The sequence below is a fragment of the Heterocephalus glaber genome, unplaced genomic scaffold (assembly GCF_053883595.1).
Source record: "Heterocephalus glaber isolate CG9 unplaced genomic scaffold, H.glaber_assembly_v1.0 deba00000071, whole genome shotgun sequence".
Taxonomy (NCBI): Eukaryota; Metazoa; Chordata; class Mammalia; order Rodentia; family Bathyergidae; genus Heterocephalus; species Heterocephalus glaber.
The window spans coordinates 7,049,073-7,065,990 of NW_028258137.1; the positions used below are offsets into that span (position 1 = coordinate 7,049,073).

Genomic DNA, 16,918 nt, shown 5'->3' on the forward strand with positions numbered 1-16,918 from the left:
AATTTCAAGGCTGGCTAGTGAATGCTGAAAGAGCTAGAGCAAATAGCAGGAATGGCCACCTGGCTTTAAAGTATGACGTCATACCTTGGAACCAAAGGCATCTGGATTAAGCATGAATGGTTACTGAAATGTACTGAATACTCAATGTACCAAGCTCGGTGTGAGGGTTTGGAGATACAAGGGTGGATCATGGTCCATCCTGACCTTAATGTTTGGGTAGAGTGTAGTTTTGACAAGGGAGAAAGATAATTGATTGCTTCAATAAATGGATGAATAATGATATAGCATTTTCAGACTGGATTGGTAGAGATGGTGTTTGAGTTAATTCTGGACAAATAAGTGGCAATTAGGAAGGATAGTACAAAGGGAGAAGATAAAGGTTGTGCTAACAGAGGAAGCAGACTATGCAAAGCAGAGTCCCGGGACACCTGACCTGCTATGGAGATTTGTGTATTTAGCATAATTGGCATACATAGCTTGAAGCTGGGTCCAGTGGAATCTGAAGGACCCTCAACATGGCAATGACACTGAGTCATGGAAGTTTTGGTGAATGCTGGTGGTGGTTATCTGATATACTGTCCTTGATAAGGATCCTTCAGTGTGGAGAGGGAATGGAATATGAAATGCTGATTAGTCCCATCACTCTACCAGTGATACCCACATATCTTGTGCTTTCTTACCTCTCTCCCCATTTATGGGCTACTACAAACACAGAATCTGGACCCAGAGGACAGCCACCAGGGAGAGAACACCTGTTATCCTGTTATTTCTCCCATGGCCAGACAGCCTCCGTGTGGATTTATACAACTGCATTTAGGGCTGATGATAGAATCATTGTTTCTTTTTTTTCTTAATCCTTTCTATGACACACACCAAGAAAAAAATCATAATAAAATTTTACAAGTTAGCTGCCACCAAGAATAAACAGGAGAGCACTATAAGAAATGAATCAGAGGCACTAACTGGATCTTCTCTCAGGACAATAACTCTAATGCAAAGCCAAGGTCCGAGCAGGTCGCAGTAGAAAACCCTCCTGGGGCATTTCCGAGGAGAAAGGAAATATTCCCCTCTGTCAACTCCACTTCATGTCCTAATATGTCTGTGGATGTGCGGAGAAAACATAATCTGTGGCCTCTGCTCTGAATCAAGGTTCAGATAACAGGGCCATTAAGGCATCCCCAGGGGTCCCAGAATTAACCCTCTGGGAGCCCAGGGAAACCACTGCCACTAAACCATAGGGGAAAGCTGCTGGAGCCTAATCCTGGCTGAGCCCAAATGTCACTTGCCATTAAGTTCAATTGGCATTTTTTTTTTCCTTTTTGAATTACAAGATTACCTTTAAATTGTGTACAGGAGCTCATAACTGCTGTCCATCGGAGGTAATTGGGAGTGATTTCATTTTATCCATGGACAGGGTACCTTTTCTAGAGTCTGTGTTCATTAAGTTTCTGTCCATCTCCAGTTCCATTTATGTATCAATGAGGAATACATTCTGCAGCAGACATGGCATGGCTGCTTTCAGAGTCTCTTCTGTTGGCTGATGATTCTTTACAGCAGGTTAGAGTCTCCTGGAGCCTGTCAGGCATATGTGGCAAATATGAATTCTGTGTCTTTAGCATACAGATCACTACATCAGTCTACCCCAGGAACTCTTCAAAAAATCCCTTGAAATGACAGGTCTAAATCTCCCATTGTTCTTTGTTAGCTTCCATTGAAGTAATTTTAATGTAATTGCTTGTAGACCAAGTCATAGCATGACTCATTGATTCACTGATTCATTGATTCATTCATTTGACATCATCACTGTGCATTTAGTCTGCTACCAGACATTAAGCCTGGCATTGGGTATGATGGTGAGCTTACAATACTGTGGGAATGAACAATACTAAACAGGCTATCCCATTGCAGTGTGATAATGGCTATGATCCAGAATAGAAGGTCCACCCTAGGTACATGTATTACAGGGTTAAAGGCACTTGTGAGAGAATTACATCTATCAGTGCCCAAAGGTGGAGAGGAGTTTCATGGACTGAAGGGACAGCTTGTTTAGGGTCTGAAGGTGAGTGCTGTGCAGGGAGCTGAGAATGAAAAGTGGCTGTGCCTCTATGAGGAAAAGGGAGAAGTGGGTTGTGAGGAAGATAACAGAAGTGGGTTACCAGGGTGGGAATGGAGGAAGATGGGGTTACAGAAAGAGCTCTGTGAGCCCTGTTTATGAAAGGGCTTCCTATGAAGACAAAGATGAAAGGAGGAGACACCCTCTGAGACAGATGCTTTTGAAAGATCACTGTGGACATTCCACTCATTGTAAATGACTGATTCTCTGAGGAGCTGAAGGACTGGTAAGGCTGATGAGGTCTTAGATGTAGTGATCTTTTCCCCAGAATTAGCCATCTATCTGCCTGCACCCTTTGATTTTTGACCTTGTCCTCTACCAGCATCCTCTGTGCTCTCTTTATCCTGCATTCATTGCTTTTCCATTCCTGGGAGAGACTATCTAACACTGGCAACTTAGAGGAGGAATTTTACTTTAGCTCATGGTTTCAGGGGCTTCAGTCCATGGTGGGTAGTCTCTGAGGCAGAAACATCATGGTGGAAGGACATAGTGGAGAAAAGCTGATCAATTCATGGTGGCCAGAAGCAGAGAACAGAAAATGAGCCGAAGAGAAATGGGCCAGGGACCAAGTGTAGTTTCCAAGTTTATGCTCCAATGACCCACCCAGGCACACCTAGAAATGTACTTTACTAATCCCCTGAATGTTTCTCAAGCCAATAAGGTTGATAGCCAAGGTTAACCATCACATGTCTCAGTTCTGCAAGTCCTAAAATGGCATAGTAAGAACCCATCAACACAATGTCACAGCCCAGGGCTGATGACATGACACATCAGCATTCATGCCCGAGACCCTACCCAGATGCCACTGGCAAGCACAGGAAGTCTTAGGCTTGGTGGTAGAAAAATGGCTACAGTATTGTTTCATCCTTCTGTTTTGTTGAAAAAGAAGTTTAAAAATCTAAGCCTTGGTTTATAATATTTTTGATATTAGCCAGAGCCCTATTGAAGAGACCACTGGATGGGAGTCCTAAGGTCTGAGTTTGAAGACCAATTCTGGCACTTATAGCTCGAACAACTTATAAGATTTTGTAGTCTCATTTTTCTAATCTAAAAGTTAACATAACTTATTTCCAAGGTGTTGTAGGGATCGAGTGACATACACATGAAGGACTGCGGGTATTTAATGAATAGGAAAGTGATACCCTCAACTCTCCAGGTTTTAGTCTCCCCGTCTGTAAAGTATGAAGAGTGGGTTTAGATGCTTTCAAGGTTTTTCCAGCCCTAATCATCTGATTTTTTGATGCTTATTTTGCATGCTAAATATATCAAAATTTCCTTCAGAATCAAATGAAGACTAAGGACAAGAAATAAAAGTATTCTGATAGAAGAAGCAACTTCTTTGGCCTTAGTAAAATTGTACTCACACCCCAAACCAGGTGATTGGAAGAAAGCTCATTTGCTGTTGTTGCCGGCTTCATTTGGCTTCCCTGGGGAAGACTTGCTCCCAGAGGATGTGGCTGACAGCAAACTTCCTGTTGGATAACTTTGTTCCATAGGAAAAAAGGAAAAGCTGCTCCTTTTATGTTATTGCATGGTGTGCTATTGATGTTCATGCTAAAAACCATGCTTCTTCCTGAGTAAGGACTCAGAGGAGATGCTTCTGAGTAAAGAAAGTCTGATATTGATGGATGCGGAAGTGTTCTAGGTGCAGCTCTGGGAATTATACTCTCTGCACATATTCTTTCCTTGCTTTATTTAAAAAACTCATTCTCAGTAGGGAGACATTGGCATTACTCAGTATTTAGTGCCTCAGCTGATTGGCCCTTAGTGTGATGACATAGATCAAAATAACTATATGTAGAACTGTTGTAAACATATGAGAATGGAAAGTTTTGGGGAATAGAATGTAGATAGCCCAGCTATTTAGAAATGGCTAAAATATGCCCCAATCAAAAGTTAAATATCTCTTGGTCACAGTAAGCTATTATCTTCTGTATTGTATGGCCTGGCATTTTGTGCATTATATGTCTTTCCTTTTGTGGTGCTTCGGAGAAGGTGGATTGTAATGTTCATCACATAGGAGCACCCAGGGGCCTATTCTAGAACACAGCCATCAAACCTCGGGAAACAAATCTGTAAAACAGCTACCCTGTAGAGAAAAACCTCAGCTTCGATTTCATTTTCCCTGGTAGTCTGAAGTGAGCTTCCCGTGGGCAGCCCTGCAGTGTGGCGTTTTTGTTTCACTCCATGGAGGTCCACTTCTTGGCCGGGATGGTGCATTCCCAGGGGACAGGTACCCTAGCTGTTTGTCCACCTTTATTATCCATTGTCGGGCACACAGAAGGCACACAGAATAATCATCCAATGAAGAGGATATTTCTGTTAGTATTACATTTTATTTATCTGTCTCACTCACTGGGGTGCACGCGCCATGAAATAAAGACTTCATGTGTCCAAACCACTGCATTTTAAGAGTGCTGATTGCCACGTAGTGCCCAGTAGTTACTGATTGAATAAATGAACAACCAGTAGCCAAAGCAACCAGTTTTTAAAAAGAAAAAGGTGATCAGACTGATTATCTACTCCTCATGTGTTTGGGTCTCCACTCTCCAGAACAAATAAAATATATTTAAAATGGTTGCTCAACTTATTTCATCTACCTGTTTATTTGGAATTCTCAATCAATTTTGTATGTATGGGCTTATTTTTAGGATTCTGCTACTACAATCATTCCTTTAACTATTATTTTAAAAATACTTGGGTGTACTTGACTTAAAACAAACTGCCCATATTTGAAGGGTACAATGGTAAGTTTTGATACATGTATAGTAAGGAGAAAATATTTCGCAGCCAAGATAAGGAACATGCTCATCCACCCCTGAAAGTTTCCATGTGTCCCTTAGCTGTCACCCCTTCCCATTAGGCAGCTCCCTATCTGCTCTCTGTCTCTGTATATTAGGAACAAAAAGAATTTTGTATAAATGAAATTATGCTGTATAGACTCATTTTTGTTTGGTTTCTTTCACTCACCATGATTGTTTTGAAATTAACTCATTTTTTGAGGGGAGATATATCCCGTTGTCTGTATTTCCTCTGTTTAACCATTCATCTGTTGATTGATATCTGGGTAGTTTCTAGTTCAGGGCTTCTTTTGATATTAATTTAAAAGACTCTCTATGGACAAAGTGTTTTTCATTTCTTTTGAGCAAATATGTAGAGAAGAAATGGTTGGGTCAAGGGGTAGATAGATATTTAGCTTATGAAGAAATTGCCAAGTTACTGTGCAAAGTACTTGTACCATTTTACATTCCCACTGGCAGTGTATGGGGCATCTGGTTCTTCCATGTTCTTTCCAATAGTTGGTATGGGCAGTCATCTTAATTTTAGCCATACAAATTGGTATGTAATGACATCATGTTGTTTTAATTACCATTTTTCCCAATGACTAATGATGCTAGGCAGTGTTTCATAAACTTATTTCCTTTCCATATATCTTTTTACCTATTGGTTGTTTTCTTAAATTGATTTTCAACAATTCTGTAAATGTTTTTGTATACAAGCACTTTATTGGATATGTGAGTTGCAAATGCAGTCCTCTCTTGATATCCATAGGCACTTGTTCCAGGATGTCCACAGATACCTACAGATGCTCAAATCCTTCATGCAAAATGGCATGGGGTTTGCACAGAACCTATGCACATCCTCCTATATGCTTTAAATTATCTCTAGATTACCTGAAATACCCAATCCATTGTTACCAGGTTGTAAATAATTGTTAGGCTGTATAGTTTAAGGAAAAAAAGGCAAGGAAAAATTTGGTACAGGTCAGGGCAGAGGGAATTTTTTCCCTTGAATAATTTTCAGTGTGCAGTTGGTTGAATCCACAGTTGCAGAGTCCATGGATACAGTGCCTGTGATATATTCTTTCAGTTTTTGCCTTGTCTTTCATTCTCTTAAGAGCGTCTTTTGGCAAGTAGACATTTTAAATGTTTATGAATACTGATTTACCATTCTGTCTCTTTATGGATCTTGCTTTTAGAGTAACGCCTAAGAAACCTTTGCCTAACTCAATGTCTAAAGAAGTTTTCCTCCCAGATGTTTCAGCTTTAGGTTTTACACTTCGGATTATGATCTGCTTTGAATTAATATTTATATATTGTTCAAGGAATGGGTCAAAATTAATATTTTTGGGTGTGTCTATCCAATTGCTTCAGCGCCATTTGCTGTAAAGACCATATTTTCTTCGCTGAATTGGCTTCATACCTTTTAAAAAATCAATTGCCTGTACCTTGGTTATTGGAGCGTTATTGTAAGTCTCAAAATCTAGTCATGTTAGCTCTCCAATTTAATTCTTCTTAAAAGTTATTTTGGCTAATTTAGGCCATTTTTATTTCCATATGACTTTTAGAATGAGGTTGGCCAATTTCTATCAGAAAAAGCCTGCTGGATTTCTGACTAGGGAGAATTAATCTCTCAAGCTTGCTGGGCCCTCTACCCCATGAATACAGTGTATCCTGTATCTATGACTTGAATTTCTCTAGCAGAATCTGAAGATTTCAATATACAAATCTTTTACATTATTATCTGACTTATTCCTGAGTATTTTATGTTTTGATATTGTATATGATATTTTACATTTCAATTTTCAGTACCTCCCAGCTTTTTAAGGGCATAATTGACAAATAAATGTTACATACATTAATGTTGCACATCATGATATTTTGATATATGTATGTAATTCAAAATGATTCAGTCAGGCTAGTTAACATATCCATTAGTTCACATATTTATCAGTTTTCAGTGATAATATTATTTTAGTTCTACTTATGCTTAGTAAGTTCAAGTATTTAGTATATTATTATTACCTATAGTGACCTTGCTTTACAATAGATCTTCATAACTTAATTTGAATATTTAACTGAACTTTATTTTCTAGAGACAGCATACTCCCACTCACAGTTAATGCTCTTGGTCCCTGGCAATCATCATTTTATTCTCTGCTTTAGTGACTTCACCTTTTTTAGATTTTACATATAAGTACGATCGGGTGGTATTTGTTTTTCCATGCCCAGTTTATTTCATTTAATATAATATTTTTCAGGTTCACACATGTTGTGACAAATAACAGCATTCCTTTTTTTTAAGGTTGACTAGTATTCTAGTGTATGTATATGTACCACATTTTCTTTGTCCGTGAGCCGTTGGAGAACAGATAGATTGATTCCATATTTTGGCTGTTTTGTATATAACGCTACTATGAACATAGGAGTCCGGGTATCACTCTGAGAGACTGATTTCATTTCCTTTGGATGTGTACTAAGAGCAGGATTGCTAGATCATATGGGTAAGTTACACATTGCATTTTTAATTTTTTGGAAGAACCTTTATATCTTTTTAATAGTGGCTGTATTGGTCCATTCTTACCAATGGCTTGAGGGTTCCATTGCCTCCACAGCCTCTCCAACACTTATCTTTTGTTCTTTCGGTCATGGCCACCTCACACGTGTGAAGTTGTACTTCATTGTAGTTTTAATTTGCATTTTCTAGATGATTAATGATGGAGCATTTTTTTCATAAACGTTTTGGTCATTTGTATGTATTCTTTTAAGAAATGTCTCTTCAAATGCTTTGTCCATTTAAAAAAACTTGGTATTGTCAGGGTGACATTCAGTAATATATCCGGATGGGGCTGAGCTGGTAACATCCAGCAGTGGGCTGCTGCTCAGCCATACTGGCTGGAAAGAGGTTGAGGATGGCTCTACATCTACAGATGTGCAGTCATGCGCTGTATCTGGCCGCTCCAGGCTCTCTGCACCCAGCTGTGTGTATCTTCTGCTAACTCACAGTCCGTGATACCACTTGGGTAGCTCTGAACCAACCACAGTGGGAGTCTTCACACCAGGAAAATGGTAAACACAACAAATCAGGAACGTTCCTCCCAGAGAGCTGATTGTTACAGATGTATCACACCACTCTCTGACTAGTACTCATCTGCATAGCACTATGTAATGACGACTCTGTATGTAATTATTATGCAGATACATTAATATGTGTGTGTAGATCACAGTTTTTCATAAATAGGAGTAAGTCACAGTGCACTTGTGTGTATATCTAAGAGAGAAAAACATTCTGCCAGTTATAATTTTGAGACTGTACAGATGGTGGACAGCTACCCTGAAATGTGAATAAAACCTGAACTTCCACATTGGGGAAATACAGCATTACTTAATTTCATTATATAGCTTGTGTTTTTCTATGCAACAGTCATTTGCATAAAATGTCTCACTTTTATTACAAAGTCCTAAGTGTTTTTCTTTTACCTGTAGAGCTGCAACAACTCAGTTTTTGGAGTTTAATGAAAGTTTTGAAACTTGCTGAGCTCATTTTTGCATTTTGGGACCTGGTCTGGGTAAACCATGGAAATAGCCCTCCTTTCATCTCCTTTTACATAGTCCTTACTGCTTTTATTGATATAATCTATTTAGTCATCTGTCTTTCCTAACTAGACAATAGCATACTTGAGGGCAGGATCCCTATATGTCTTATGACCCTTTAATTACCAGTGTTGTGATAGTTGCCCAGTTCGTTGTAAGTGATCAAGAAATGGCAAGTGAAAATAACTCTCTATCATCTCCTGCTATTGATCACCTATTCTATCGACTCTATCATCTATCTATCTTCATCATCATAAGCTATTATTAGCAATCGATCAATCACCTATCATGGCTCTAAACAAGATGCTTTGATATTTAAATACACCCTCATCCACACAGATGGCAGCATGAAGGTAATAATTTTTCAGATCTTCCATTATAATTTACGAAGTGCATGCATTGTTCAATAACCTCTCTCCTCCCACAGCCTCATTTAACAAAATTTGTAGGGTCAGGTGCGTCTGACCGATGAGCGGAGTATGAATGTAAACAAGGTCTAATTATATTGAATGTGTCCTTGGATGCTCTGGTGGCATTCAGGCACTCTGGCATAGGTGGATTTGCCCTTCCTTACTCTTGTTTCAAGGACTGAACGGTGGAGGAAGTCTTTGGTCATACTCTGAATCCCCAGTTGCTTATCCAGCTATGAGGAAGAAAGACCCCACAGTGCCTAAGGCACTCTTGCCAGGTACCCTGGTGCAGGGAGAAACTGACCACTACTCCCAGGTACCACTGAGGACAGCCTTCCGAATAGATCCACTTGGACATGGTGGCTACTTTCCTTTTCTTTTTCCAGAAGCTGAAAATATCCCCTGATAGCTCAACAGAGAAGAATAAATTGTCCTCTTGTATTTACACAGAGGAGGAGATTTTCCGCATTGTGTTTGCAATTCCGTCTCGTGCGATGACCTCCATTTTCATAATCCTTCATGGAGTATCATGATTTAAAAAGCTTTCTCTCCCTGCTGTTTCTGTTAAAAGGTTTTCTGGTGCGATTCTTGGAAAGTCAAATTCTGCATTTAAATGTTGTATTTTCGCACATATAATATAAAAGAGGCCATACTTTTGGCGTGTTTTTCTTCCTGGGAGAATAGCAAGCAATTCTGCCCTTCTGCATATATTGTTAACCAAGCCATGAGAGCGTACAACAGCTTTAATAGCAAAGCAATGGTGATTACATCTTGCTGGTAATTACATTTATTTGCTCACATATGTCCAAAAATGCAAGCATTAGGCAGCCCGTATGGGTGTGTGTTTGTGCAAAGAAAATCATCTGGCAGATTGACAGTGAGGGAAAACAGTTTTCAGCCACTTAGGTCTCTCCTGTCACGGACACTCGCAAAGCCTGTCAGAGCTTACTTAGTTTTTGTTTTCATGCTTCTAACATTGATTGCATTTGGAAAGCAGGGGAATTTATTATGGGTGATGGATTTGCATCAAAATAGCCAGATACATGTCTGTGATCCCATGAGGAGAGAGTTGAGAGGTACCATGGTTGAAAGCAGCTTTGGAAGTGGCCACTGTCCCATCCCAGACAGTGATGTATGCAGCTTCATGGGGAATTGAGGAGAAAATAAGAAGGCCAGGCATGTGAAGGGATTTTAGATCTGCATTGTTGAGCTGTCTCCAGGGAAATGAGGCTGCAGGGGAAATGACATTGGCCTTTGGGGAGGCAGATGGATTTGGACCCGGGCAGGGCCACATCTAACTCAACAGACTTTGGAGAAGTAACTTTGCTGGTGTGGTTTGGATTTTCTTATCAGTAGAACAGACATGGCAATGCCAAGCTTCTTGAGCTATTTTCTTACTTATTACTTGTGAGACTATAATGAGTCCCTGATGATCAGAGACCGAATCTGCTGGGGCTGTTGCTACATCCCCAGAACCTGGCACCACTCCTGGAGCTTCAAACACACTCGGTGAGTATTTCTTTCATAATAAATGACTGTAAATGACTTGACAAATGACTCAACACATAGTATTGTATTATTTTCTCATTGCTTCTCTAATAAATTGCCACAGTTTGTGGCTTAGAACAACAGAACTCTCTTACCTAATAGTTTTGCAGATCAGATGTCATACAGTCAAGGGGGTGGCAAGGTGCAGCTTTTCTGAAGGCTCTGGGGGAAAATAAATTGTCTTGCTTTTCCCAGCTTCTAGTAGCGACCTGCATCCCTTGGCTCAGAGTCCCTTTCTCCATCTTCACAGCCAGCAGCACAGCATCTTCACTTCTCTCTGACTCTCCCCCTTCAATCTCCTGCCTCCAGCTTATAAGGACCCCGAGGATTACAGTGAGTCCCCCCAGTAACCTGGGATAAATCTCTCCATCTCAAGATCTTCAGTTCAATCACTCCTGCAAAATCCCCCCTTCCCGTGTAAGGTAATACATTTATGGGTACTTAGATTAGAACATGGACACTTTGGAGGGTCATTGTTCTGTCTGCCACCAGTATCTATTATGGACGAAAACCTACCCTGCTTCTTACTACCATTTTCCTTTATTACCTGGTCTTGCTGAGGTCTTGTCTAACAGAGAACAGCTGGGCTTCTTGGTTCTTTTGTTGGCTCCATGGCAAAGATTCCAGGAACCAACCATGGCCCTTCAGGGATTGGTGGAAGGTGATTTGTCTTACTTGCTTTTGGAGTTGGGAGGGCACTGTTTGGATTGAAGATGTTTCTCTCAGTAACCAGCAGATCTAATTAACAAACATTTATGAAATGAATTAGCAAGTGAATGTTTACAGGAATTTATCACCAAATTTGCCAAAGACTCATTTATCCCGATGTCATCACTGGAGTTCAATGAAAAACTTTAAATACATACTACCTGAAATGTTGAATTTAATGGCTTTTGAATCTTCTTCCAGCCACACATTTGTGTAAGATCTTGGCTTTTCCATTAATTACTTAACTATCCAGTTCAATCGTATTTTACAAGAATTGGTGTCCTCTTTTATTTACAGAGAATTGTCTCTAAGGCATTGCTTATTGTTTGTCTTTAGAAATGATCCTAGAAGGTAGGATCACACATCAGTAAGCATATACCAGATCCTTCTATGATGACATCAGGCTAAATGAGTCTTTGGCAAATTTGGTGGGAAATTCTTTCCTACACCGAACCAAAATGATCTCCCTATTATGTGTATCCACCCATGTTCTGTCTGTCTCCCATGCCATCTCCCCTTTGGAGCCTTCTGAAGACTTCTTGTCCCCTGGTAGATGGTGTACCCCCTTTTCCCCTCTTCTCCCATACATCCAATATGACACCTATGGCTTCGGGAGTGTCAGGTTACAGGGAGTTACTTGTGCAGTTCTTCCACTAAACTGTAGATTTCTTTAAGAAAGTTCATTTTGTCTTTGACTTCCCAGAGTAGAGCAAAGTTCAAGATCTACAGTATAGGTTGACCAGCCGAATGACTGCAACAGGTAAATGAACACACGGGAACAAGTCCAAGACATCCCAGAAGGTGAAATGGGGGTGACTTTATCAGGGCTCTTTCGATATGTGTGAATTGGGCAAAGCAGTTCTCTCTGAATCTGATTCCTATGTCTTCATAGCAACCACACGGGGTTGTTTTCAGGATTAGATGTGTGAATTACAGGAATATATTACGCAAATGGAAGGGTTGCCTCAGTGCCCTGGAAGGCATAGAACAGATCTAATTATTTTATATTTGGAAGCCCTTTAAATATTTGCAGGAGGAGATCTTCCACTCCATATCCTGAACTGAAAAACTATATCTAATAACTAATTGTAAGGTGCCTGGAATCAAAATTCTGGGTTACAAATATTTACTCTGCCACTTATGAGCTCTGTGACCTTGGGAAAAGTACTTAACTTTTTTATGGCTCAGTTTCTTCATCTGTAAAAGTGGAATACAAGTAGAATCTATTTTATAAGATAGATATGAGAAATGGATATTAGATATCAGATCTTAGGACAATGTCCAGCTCATATCAATCAATCAATCAATCAATCATTTTAATTGTTTTGATTATCATTACATAATGCAACCCTTAATGTCCCTAGAGTCTTCTAAAATTCTATTTATTATTCTTTCAATCATTATCCTCCAAGGTTGTCAAATGAGTTTCTTCTTGTATTCCAACTACAGCTGCTTTGGAAGGGCTTCCTTGAGCTTTGTGTGAAGAATTTTGAGGCTGTGTGTGGGTTCAGTAATGTGGAAGGTAAGTAACGTGGAAATAAATGACTGATATTTTCCGAGGAGAGAAGGTAACGCTCATGCCCCAAACTGATTGGAAAAGGTGGGTCCGAAAAGCAGGAAAGCTAAGACACACCTGCTGAGCAGCATGAAGAGCTGAGCACTGTGTTAGGTGCTGTTCCTACCAAGGTGGTAGGTTTACTTACTAATGGTAAGAGAGAGTCAAGTGAAGACTGCAGCTTGAAGATACTTGCACATAATGATAAGTCCTAAGTGAAAATCACTGTGTGATATTTTGGGAGTATCTGAGGGGCAGGGAAGTGGGGGCAGGAGTGCGTCTTTCAGATTGATGGGATCAGAAGGCTATCTGGAGGGGTAACAGGGAGCTGAAATTTGAGTGGAAAGGATCCAATTTTCTGTGGCTGCTTTAATAAATCACAACATATATAGTGGTTTAAAGCAACACAAATTTATTATCTGATAGTTCTGCAGGATGCAGGTCTGGCTCAGGTTTCACTGGGCCCAAATCAAGATGTTATTAGGGCTGCTTTGCACTCTGGAGGCTGTGGGGGGAACTCACTTCCTTGGCTTTTCAATTCCTTGGCATGTGGCTTTCTCTTTAAAGCTAGCATCAGGGGGGTAGTACTTTTCACATCCTGTCTCTGATTCTTCTGCCTCTCTCTTCCACTTTCAAAGACTCATTAATGACAATGAACTCACTTAAATAATCCAGGATCATTTCCTTTTTTAAACAAGACTTAACTTTCCATATCTGTAAAGTCCCTTTTGCTACATAAAGCAATGTCTTTGCAAGTTCCAGGGATTGGGGATCTGACACCAGTTATAAGAGTAGGTGAGGCAGAGCCTACTGGCCAGAGCCATGGGGACAGTTAAGGCTCAAAGGAATTCTTATAGGAAAGAATAAGACCAGTGTTTTCAGCAGATTTGGGAACAAGGGGGACAGCAGAGGAAGGTACATACTAGTCCTAGCTGTTGCCATTTAGGGAGGAATTTTGTGTCTGTCTCCTAGTAGGTGCTTTCTGTTATTTCATAGAGTCTCTTGACAACCCTTTGAGAGAGATGCTATTATTCTCTTTCTTCTCCCTGGTAAGAAAGTGCCAGCTCAGAGGCTGGGCAAAATGTCTGAGATCACAGCTCTAGGACTTGGTGAAGGTCAATTGTGAATCTCAACACTGCCTAGAATCCTGTCTTAGTCACTTTCCTGTTACTGGCCAAAATATCACATCCACCACTTAAAGGAGGAGAGGTTTATTTCAGCTCACGGCTTCAGTCCATGGTCAGCTGGCTCCAAGGCAGAAAGATCATGGCAGCGTGGCTTGGTAGAGGAAACAGTGCTCAGCCCATGGCAGCCAGGCAGCAGAGAGAGAAGGGAGGAGCAGGGGTAAGAATATACATTTCTAGGTCACGTCCCCAGTGACCTCCTCCAGCCAGGCCGACGTCCTCCCAGAACACTCAGCTGCTGAATGGATCCATTGATGAGTATAGCACCTCCTACAGTCCAGACACTTTTCAAACACTTGAGATTTGGGGGCCATTTTATATCTAAAGCATAACAAAGCCTCTGTTTTCTGTCATTGTGCTTTTCTGCACAGAACACCTGTAACACACTTGGATTTGGAGGTAGACTCGTGGTTAGCTTCATGTCTTCACAGTCCCCAATGCAGGGCACACTCTTACTTCCTTGAATCCAGTTCACAATCACCTCACATGAATCCAAATCCTGTTAAGTCCTTTTTAGATCCTTGTTACTCAGACGACACATGGCTCCCTATGGCATGGGCCAACCTCTTTTTCCAACAAGCCGATAGACCCAGCTTTGTCTCCAGGGTGGTCTTGGTTGTGTTTGGCTGACAGGCAGTGCCAGTCAAGAAATGCACCTGCATGTAAGAGCCCTTCCTATCCAACAACAACCTTCTCTATGCTACTGGGGGCTACTAAAGGTTTGATGGGGTGCTATCAGGAAAGGCACATGAAGCAATTTGGTGACACAGTGCAAGGACAGAGTACAGAGATATCTGAGCATGGAAGCTGGTATGGGGGACAGACTGCTTAGGGCACAGTTGCCAAGCCTATGTGTGTGGCCCTGAGCAAATTGTTTAATCTCTTTAAGCCTCTGTTGTATCATCTGTAAAGTAAACACAGTAGTATATTTACTTATAGAAAGTGTAAATTGAATAGGATAATCTATGGGAATATCTTAGCTCAAAACTTGCTGCATTATAAGTGTAAGATGAATGCTATTTATTATAAATACTTTTACAGAGAGTAAAAGGGGTTTTCTGGAGATGGTACCATCAGGAGTATCCTGCTGGAGGAAGGGGAAAGGAGATTCAGGAGAGGCCTGAAGGAGAACAAGCTGGGGAAGTCAGAACAAAGAGGGAGGATTTGCAGCTTCGAGAAGAGCATCAGAAATCCTCAGTGATGGAAAAAGACAGAGAAGCATTCTCCTGACCACATCGTCTAACCAAATCCGAGCCCATTCACCCTTTCTATGAGCATGAATGATTCTCCAGATGCTGTTTCAAAGTTCGTGTAATAAGGGCCAAGAAACTGAGTGTTTGGCAAAGAAAAAGCAAATCTCAGTAATAAGACGTTATTATGAACGGAAGTTATTTTGGTGAAAAAATAAAAACATACAGTATAGTTTGGAAGTGAGAAATATCTAGATTCGAATCTTAGGTCCTCTCGATTTGTGATATCAAGCAACAAACATTTCTGCATCTTTCTGAGTTATTTGGCAGAAACGGACAGATGTAGTTCCTATGACTCAGCATTGTTGTATAGTTGAGGGAGAGGGTGTTTGCAAAGGGTTTAATGAATTGAGCATCTACAGGTATCCATCCTCCCTCGTGGTGGTGACGTTGATGATGATTTTGATGTGACCATAACGGTGGTGTTAGTTTGGATGGGGGTGGGGGTGAGGATGGCTGCTGTGGAAGTGATAGTACTCATTGTTGTGATAGTGTTATGAAGCTAGTGTTGGTTGTGTTGGGGTTGATGGGATGGTGGTAATGGCGGTAGTGTGTTGATGGTAGCGTGGGGTAGAAGAAACAAGAAACTTGTATAGCAATAGATTGACTGGCCCTAAATTCCGAAGTGCAAATTGAACCGTATTTTCATTCAACTGAAAATTGGTAAGTTCTCTACTCTTTAAGCTTCATCTTCCATTGACTTGGTGTTTGGTATTCCCCCACATGTCATAGAATAGGGCAACAAAAACTACTTAAAGAAAGTGCACAACATATAGAGAGGTAGCATACCGCTGTTAGCTCTACCTTCTCTCTTCCTTCCCTCTACTCCAAGCTTCCCATCAAGCATTCCTGGGATGGAACACACATCCCAGTATAAACCCTGGACAAAACCCATACTCACAATTTCAGTGTCAACATTGGGCTGAGCTGAATGGGGATTTGTAGCAGTCACAGTGTCTGTCAGTGATAGACCCTGACTTTATTCATGCCAGGCAAAAATAAGCCCCATCCTGAGATCTGTTCTCTAATTTTTTGCCCCTCAGAATATAATAAATTAAACATAGTATGAAATGCAAAAGGGTTACATTGAGACATATACTATTTGAAGGTTTAATTCATTTTTCTAGTGTATAAGACACAAGGCTATTAAATTTTTAAAGCAGTGATCTCCTAAACTCTCTACTTTATGAGGCCTTTCTTCATAAAGATAAATGGTTTCCTTGCCAAATCAAATGCAGATTTGAAACAAATTAAGTTAATGTTCAATGGTACAAGGTAGAATGGATGGGGGAGCTGTTTTATTTTGCATTGTAATAACCATACACACCTAAATCAATAGCTGTGGAAAAAAGGCAATAATATCACGTAACTGCAGGAAATGAAATATAGTGGTTGGGTGGGGGGAACAGGCCACAAAAAGAAAGGGTTTGTATTGGAATAATGACATTTCATTAAACATGGAAGGAGTAGTATTGAAGAGACATCCATAGCAGTAAATTCTATTTCTTATAATAACACTTGAGACGAGTTAAATTTGGCTGGGTATTGTGATAAAGGATAATGCTGCTGTCCTTTCATACATTGTGCTATAATTTTATATTTAAAGAAACCCAAGATATTAAAGAGGCAGTGCGTGTTTTCAGAGTGTGTTCTCATTTTCCTCATCTTTTGCTGATTTGGTTCTATAATCTGTCTGTCATCTGTCTGGAAGTAGTCAGTGCTTCAGAAAGGAAGGCAGTCCTTGTTTGTTTGTTGTTGTTTGGCTCCTGTTGTTAT

At 40.4% G+C, this 16,918-nt stretch overlaps 1 protein-coding gene and 1 long non-coding RNA gene across 6 annotated transcripts in view; both read left to right on the forward strand.

Annotated features, from left to right (window-relative positions):
• Positions 1-16,918, forward strand: part of LOC147830596 (uncharacterized) — a 423,672-nt gene that overhangs the window by 319,432 nt on the left and 87,322 nt on the right. The window lies entirely within an intron of this gene.
• Positions 1-16,918, forward strand: part of LOC147830597 (uncharacterized) — a 43,335-nt gene continuing 26,417 nt past the window's right edge. The window contains exon 1 of the long non-coding RNA XR_015448500.1: positions 1-16,918. This exon is cut by the window's right edge and continues 12,561 nt beyond it. This is a non-coding gene — a long non-coding RNA (uncharacterized LOC147830597).